Raw genomic sequence first — 7,805 nt, 5'->3', positions numbered from 1 at the left:
TCTCCTACCATTCATCTCTCGTCCCCTACCATCATCTCTGTCCCTTTACCATCATCTCTGTCCCTTACCATCATCAATGTTCCCTGCTTTCATCAATGTCCCCTACCATCATCTCTGTCCCTTACCATCATAAATGTCCTGTTTCTATTCAAGGTCCTGCTCAGAATTTTCAGATATAAATCTATGTGTAGAACAAAATAATTGTGTTTGTCATGTACCATAAGGGATCATGTCAGGTCTATACAGTAATTTCTATCCTCAATGTTCTGTCCCTCTCCCCTACATCTTCCTAAACAACCAGGGGCCTGTTACAGAACATTCATATAGAAATGTATTGTCTAGAACATATATGATATTGTGTCATGTCAGCTCTATGTTCTATCTGCAGTGTTGTGTCCCCTGTCCCAGTAAACAGTGGTGGGTTATGAATGACATGTGTCTTGGCCTCATGAATATGGATGTGTTGCAGTGGTGACACGCCGACTTAGTAATCTCTCTCTGGGGACAGAGATGATGGTAGGGGACATTGATCATGGTAGGGGACATTGATCATGGTAGGGGACAGAGATGATGGTAGGGGACAGAGATGATGGTAGGGGACAGAGATGATGGTAGGGGACAGAGACAACGTGTGGCCTGAGCGTGCCTCACTAGTCACTAATGACCCTCTGTTATTGACCAGTGATCAAAGTCCTTATTAGAGGAGCCATGCAAGTAGTGATRACACAGCAACAATGAACCACAAGTCTGTCAGCAACAATGGCTAATGATGCATTAAGTCATCGGACAGAGAGTCAAGTACCGACTGATAGTGAGTGATTCTAGAAATGTGAGTGTACCGGTATTTGGGTTTTTAATAGTTATAGCAATTCAAGACTTCCTTTTCCACAAARACAAATGTACATGTAGGGTTGGGTATTGTAGAGGTTTTATAGAGCGACTCCACTCCGTCTAAAGAGGTATAGCATGTAAAACATTTACTATACAACAAAGACTGGTTTTAGGACCAGAGAGTTCTAGAGTGGAGCCACGTCCTTAGAATTTATACCTAAAAGTAAGGTCTGCTATAAAGTAGAGAGACATGGAGACTGACGCATTGATCTAAGGCAGGGGTGGTCTGGCACTGCTCTTTATGACAGGGTCCGTCCAATGTGTGTGTACCTGTGGATTGGAAGACACCGGGGTTGCAGGAGCAGTACCGCGAAGCGAAGGCCTCCATCATACGATCGATCTTCTGAGCCTCACCAGGCAGTCTGAAACTCCACAGAAACTGTCTACACCAGCATAGAGAAAGAGAGAGAGCGAGGGGGAGAGAGAGTGAGAGAGACAGAGCAAAGGAGAGAGAGGGAGAGGGAGGGAGAGAGAGAGGGACAGAAACATWGATGAGAAAGTGAGAGAGAGAAAGAGAGAGAGAAAGAGAGAGAGAAATAGAACACAGGAAAACCAATGAGAAAGAAAACAGAGGCTCCAAAAGTGTCTTGAAAGCAGAACATCATCATAAAGTGTATTGACTGCACATTATCAATAATAAATATTACTATATATATTTTTTTTATGTGATGAACAGCTGGGAATCTTAGCACAGTAATATGCAGAAACAGCTCACCGTAAAGCCTGTACGAGGTTGAGATCTGCAAACTCATGAAGGTCTACGAACGCCTGCAGCACCTTGAGGTTGAAGTCGTCCCTGGGAGASATGAGGAACATACAGTGTGTCAGGTTCTCAGATTCAGGCCAGGAAATGTCTGGTATTCAKTGTTGGTCAAGATCAGTCTCGCACTTCCAAAACAGAACTATTAGAGGTCAAGGTTCTTTCAATCCCTATAGGAACTGAAATGTCTGTTAGGGGAGAGGCCCTTTTTAAACCCAACTCCACCCCTTCTCTAGATTATGACTCTATCAAACCATTATACAATATGATAAGATTGCGGGTCGTAATAAATTGCTATTTGTTTGTGCAWACAACCAACTTAACATACAAGATGTTGTTGCTTTCTTAAGGGCCTTTTCTAAAGAAAACRATCTATCCCAGCCACAGAGCCAGCCTCAGACTCTGCTCTCTGTTTGCTACACAGGTTGTTTTGACAGTCACATCCCTGCGAGGTGGCCCACGTGTCGTAGATATGAAACACATGTAGCCAGGCAGAGCAGATCTCTGTTTTACTGGCATGGCCCCTTGTCTACTGTCGCCGCTATTTGCTCCGTAAATCCAGACAATCCATTTCCCGAGGCTTTATGCCCGGGCTTATACACGCACAGAGGGAGAAATCTCCCTGAGAGATGGACAGAGTGTAGGAAAGAGAGAGGGAGGGAGAGAAGGGAGCGAGTGAGATGGGGAGAGAGGGAGAAAGAGAGGTAGAGGGGGAAAGAGGGAGAGAGAGAGAGAGAGAGAGAGAGAGAGAGAGAGAGAGAGAGAGAGAGAGAGAGAGAGAGAGAGAGAGAGAGAGAGAGAGAGAGAGAGAGAGAGAGAGAGAGAGAGAGAGAGAGAGAGAGAGAGAGAGAGAGAGAAGAGAGAGAGAGAGGGAGAGAGGGAAGAGGAGAAGAGGAGAGAAAGAGAGAGAGAGCGAGATGAAAACAGAGGAGGTTAGAGCAGTGTGTTTGTTACCTCTCTCTCCTAAGTAGTCCCCTATGACAGTTTTGTTGAGGCCCTCTCCTTGTAGAGGAACTGGGATACGTCCTCAGGAGTGTGCTGGAGAAGGTCGTTCTCCAACAGAAACTGGATCCCTGGAAGACACACACAGTTTTGTGTAGCACTCCAAGCTACACACTCACACACACCACACACACACACACAACACATACACATACACCACACACACACACACACACACACACACACACACACACACCACACACACACACACACACACACACACACACACACACACACACACACACACACGGTTATATGTTTTGACCTGAAGAAGAGCTAGAGGCGTTACAATAGTCATTAATACAGATAACACAACCAGATAACATCTTTGATGGCCATGGTTTATAGTGTAACATTTTCTACATCGCTAAAGGAGGCATAACAGGTACACATCTAAGTTTCTATCTGTATTTATAAAATCTGAAAACAATCATAAAACGTCATAACACCAGATTAACACCAGTGCAGTAAATAATGTATTTAGCATGGATTGCATGGACTTTAGACAAACCTTTTTGGGGTCCATGTTGAATTTCTTCTTCCCATGGCAATCTGTTTATTTCTTTGTGTTGTTTTACTGTGATTGGACAGAGCAGAGAGATCCATCAGCTCTCTAAACAGATGTGGCATTATCAACAACTGATGCCTGTATTTGTTCACCAGGTCAACTGTCACATGTGTCTACTTGGTACAGTATTTATCCAGGATACGGAACGGTATTGTGGTGAGTTAGTGAGTTCACACTGTTAGTTTACATAGGGCTGGGTTCAGTTATTACTGCTCCAAGTCAGCTATGAACATGAGAATTTAATGATCCTCTAAAAAACAAGGATCTTTGACTTCTCTTTCCATTTGGACTGTAACATCAACCATGTAGGTTGTTGCACCGCGACTAACTGATTAGCAGGAGAAACTCAATCTAACTCAAACTCAATCTAATGAAAAAATGAATGAAAACCATATGCCTCTTTCTTTGTGTTCGTGTGTGTGTGTGTGTGTGTGTGTGTGTGTGTGTGTGTGTGTGTGTGTGTGTGTGTGGTGTGTGTGTGTGTGTGTGTGTGTGTGTGTGTGTGTGTTGTGTGTGTGTGTGTGTGTGTGTGTGTGTGTGTGTGTGTGTGTGTGTGTGTGTTTATTGTATGTGTGTATTTACTGTGTTCTCCCTTGTGTTTCTAAAATAGCTTGAACCATTTCCCAGCTGCACCTGAGACACACAAAGGCTAAATCCACACTAACACACGCTCTCTCCACCTCATCACCAATGAGCCCTGAACAGCCAATCAGTTGTCAGTCCTGAATAGGAGCGGTTGTGGGGCGTTTAGCACTGTTTGGCAGAGGGGACGGCTCAGGTCACAACAAAGATGGATTATTAAGCCACACTGGGACAGGTGTGTGGCTGGACGACTTGGAGAGGAGAACGGGAACAGCAGCTAGGAGGGGGGAGGGGTGTTGAAGGGGGGTGTTACGCACCTGTCCCCACGCAGGTTAGCTGCTCGATCTCAGGCATCACCTCTGCAATCTCAAACTTCAACCGCTGCCAACAGGATTAGAGGGAGAATTAGCTGGGTTGAATTCAACACTCAACTCTAGTTGTTTTAGCAGTGCATTGACATCAACAAACAGACTCAATGTAAGCGGTTAGAGTCAAAGTTACATTTTAGCCACACCCACATTAAAGTCACATCAAGGGTGAGTGATATCTTTATAAAATATATTAATCTTGACATTTCTTTTCATTTTCTTGACTCACCTCAATGTCATCCAGTAGCTCTTTTTTCCTGCGTCGTATGTTTGACAGCTCATCTCTCTCTTCCAAGGAAAGGTCTTCAGGTACTGTGAAAGAGAGAGATGTAAGTATGGAATTAAGATACAATTACTTACACACATAGTCAGACACTTCCATGGATTAAGATGTGATAGCTAGTGTTCTGTAAATCAACACACATATCTAGGATCAGATTAGTGTACCCCAATGCTAAACCTAACCATTTGGAGGATGGAAAAACATCTGATCCTGGATCTGTTGTTAGGGACAAGTTCCAGTTCCACCTACTCCTAAATCAACAAACATCATTCTCTAGCAGTATTTACTGGAACTCTGAGACCTCTTTACAACCAAAAACCGCCCAGGACCTTGGACCCCCCCCCCCCACCACACACACACACACACACTAAGCAGGAAGCACACACACCACACACACCACACCACACACACACACACACACACACACACACACACACACACACACACACACACACACACACACACACACACACACACACACACTAAAGCAGGTAAGCACACACACACCAGCGTTGAACATCTGCTAAAACGTGCATCGTCCAATATTAGTTCTCAGATAGTCTGCTTCCTCATTTGAGGTAATTAGTACCACTGAGATATCTGGGCCAAATGCTAACCCTCTTTTCTCTCTCACTCACACTCACCATATAATATACGTGTTTGACTATACTGTATGTGAACTGAGCACCCAGTGGTAAATCATTCAGACTCTGACATTTTCACGTGTTCTACTCAATAAGGAGTCTCCCCAGTCCCTCCTGCTTATCCCGCAGTTTACCAGCAGCACGTACATCAACCTTCCTCCCCAGACCTCTCTCTGAGGACGTCCTCCTCAMCTCCTCCTCCTATCAGACACAGCCGCTCTTACAAATGAGCCGCTCACGACCTGTTAGAAAGCAGAGGCAGGCATGCTCAGGCTAACAGGATGTAGGTCATTCTCACATCAAGAGCCGTGGCAGATTGTGCTTTTCTACGCAGTGCATTTGCCTCGCCAGCTCTCTCTCTCTCTCTATCCATCCTATGGCTTGGAGTGGAGGGGGGAGGAGAGTGGAGGGGGGGTGGAGGGGGGGTAAATCCCAGCTGATTCATAGAGCAGCTTTACGATTCAGATTTTTTCTCTTCTCTCCTTCCATTGTCAATAGTTATTGACTTGTCTTTTTATCTCTCTCCGTAAAGACAAAAAGAGATACCACGGACCATTAAGTCGGGATGGGATGGCATCGTGGTACTCAACTCTCGGTGGCTTCTTATCACGGATGAGCAGCCAATCAGAGCCAAATGCAGATGGTAGACAGAGGAAAAGGATCTCAGAAGTGGTGATCATTTTCTCTCACGGCCGAGTGGACCCACTCAAAGCCTCTGACTGACTTCTACATAAATGAAACACAGAGATAGATGAAGGGAGAGGGAGAGTACACTGAGTGTACAAAACATTTTGCCCTCAGAACAGCCTCAATTCATCAGKGGCATGGACTCTACAAGGTGTTGAAAACATTCCACAGGGATGCTGGCCCATGTTGACTCCAATGCTTCAGACAGTTGTTTCAAGTTGGCTGGATGTCCTTTGGGTGGTGGACCATTCTTGATACACAAAGGAAACTGTTGAGCATGAAAAACCCAGCAGCATTGCAGTTCTTGACACACTCAAACCAATGCGCCTGGCACCTACTACCATACCCTGTTCAAAGGCACTGAAATATTTTGTCTTGCTCTTTGTCAGACCCCACACACACATCCCCTCCCCATGAATAGGGCCTGTGAAAACAAACGCACATGCAGGATGCCTTTGGATGTGACTAGGAAAAAGAACTGTGTGAAAAGCCAATGGAGTGCGACATCAGGCCGAACAGGACTACCCACGACCCAGATCGACCAATCGGAAGGCCAGACTACCAGATCACCTACTTTGCTTGTTGCCTATATAATCTGTATGAACTGGTTTAGAGGGCACTCTTCCGACGATTCCATACCGAGTCAGACAGAAGGAGCCGTGCTGCACGATTTACTAAGATATCTTTGCATTTGAATATACGGCCTATTATATATTATCCACCTCGTCCTATGTCTCTACTTGATCTCCTGTCTCCAGTAAACGTTTTACTAACAGATCTCTGAGTAGCAGTGCTGATCTAGGATCAGGTATCCCTTTTAGATTATAATGAATAAGATTATATGGACAGGAAGGACCTGATCCTAGATCAGCACTACTGCGAGACACTTTGTTAATAAGGGCTCGGATCTCCTCTACAGTTATTATAAAAGACTTGATAACAAGTAGAACACTGGAAACTTTGGACAAACGTGTCTGTTGGAAAATAGACTCTTTCTCTCAGATCAAGCTGAGTTCAATTCACTTAGGGTCTGAAATATTGAAGAATTCAAACTTTCCACTCAAATATCCTATTGACGTCAATGCATAATTCCCATTAGATTTGGAGTTGCATGGGCTCTCGTTAGTGCTCAGCCTGAGTGTGTATAATAAGGGATTATTTTCAGTCTAAACAAAGTAAGTAGGAAGTCTCCCATGGCGTGTGGTGTGTGGCCACTGGTCTGTATAATTGATTACACTGCAACAGTGAGTTCCTTAAGTGACCGTTCAGTAGCAGTAGCACTTTGACCCTGCCTAGGGGTGTCTGACCTCTCACCTCTGTGACGACTTTGTTGCCCCTTGGAGATCACATTGATCTGGTTGGTCACGGTAGAGGAGAGGGAGAGGAGCGGAGGAAGGGGTCAGACTGGAGGTGGAAGAAAGGGATGCACACACGCACCACACACACACACATCCTTCATGTATAATGCATTAGATACCCAGGCTGAGGTGTATCCTACAGCAGCAGTTCATCCACAATGATGATATCAGATTACCCAGCGTTCCACATGCATACACACAGCAGGGGATTGTCACTGAACACAGGCGGCCATCAATCCCAGACAATTTGTCCCTTTCTTTTGGTTGACTGGGTTTTTGAGGGAAAGTAGGTGGGATGGCGCTCTGCTTTGCCTTAGAGACGTAGGTTGCCTGGGGGGGCGATCTGCTCTACAATCACTGGCTTTATGGGCCTGGTTAAAGAGCCAGAGTAACGGGAGAAGAGAACGCTCTCTCTTTCTCTCTCTCTGAGAGAGCGTTCTCTTCTCTTCTCTCTCTCTCTCTCTCTCTCTTCTCTCTCTCTCTTCTGTATCTACTCTATTTATTCTCCTCTCTCGCTACACTGAGTGGACAAATCATCCTAATATTGAGTTGCACCCCCATTTGTTAAATCCACTTCAATCAGTGTAGATGAAGGGGAGAAGACATGTTAAAGAAGGATGAGACATTGGTTGGGTATGTGTGCCATTCAGGGGTGAACTGAG

The 7,805-nt window shown here is 45.1% G+C and overlaps 1 long non-coding RNA gene and 1 pseudogene across 1 annotated transcript in view; both read right to left on the bottom strand.

The window, feature by feature from the left end:
* The window catches only part of LOC112076253 (cytohesin-3-like), an 11,830-nt pseudogene extending 8,602 nt beyond the window's left edge, over positions 1-3,228 (bottom strand).
* An 876-nt stretch (positions 3,229-4,104) lies between these two features.
* The window catches only part of LOC112076252 (uncharacterized), a 30,718-nt gene continuing 27,017 nt past the window's right edge, over positions 4,105-7,805 (bottom strand). Inside the window, exons 2-3 of the long non-coding RNA XR_002895142.2 lie at positions 4,401-4,483; positions 4,105-4,184 (exon numbers count right to left, since the gene is read on the bottom strand). This is a non-coding gene — a long non-coding RNA (uncharacterized lncRNA). The remainder of the gene's footprint in view (positions 4,185-4,400; positions 4,484-7,805) is intronic.

The sequence above is a fragment of the Salvelinus sp. IW2-2015 genome, unplaced genomic scaffold (genome assembly GCF_002910315.2).
Source record: "Salvelinus sp. IW2-2015 unplaced genomic scaffold, ASM291031v2 Un_scaffold3648, whole genome shotgun sequence".
Taxonomy (NCBI): Eukaryota; Metazoa; Chordata; class Actinopteri; order Salmoniformes; family Salmonidae; genus Salvelinus; species Salvelinus sp. IW2-2015.
Note: the sequence above shows the minus strand (reverse complement) of the source record. Positions and strands in the feature narration are given on the sequence as shown.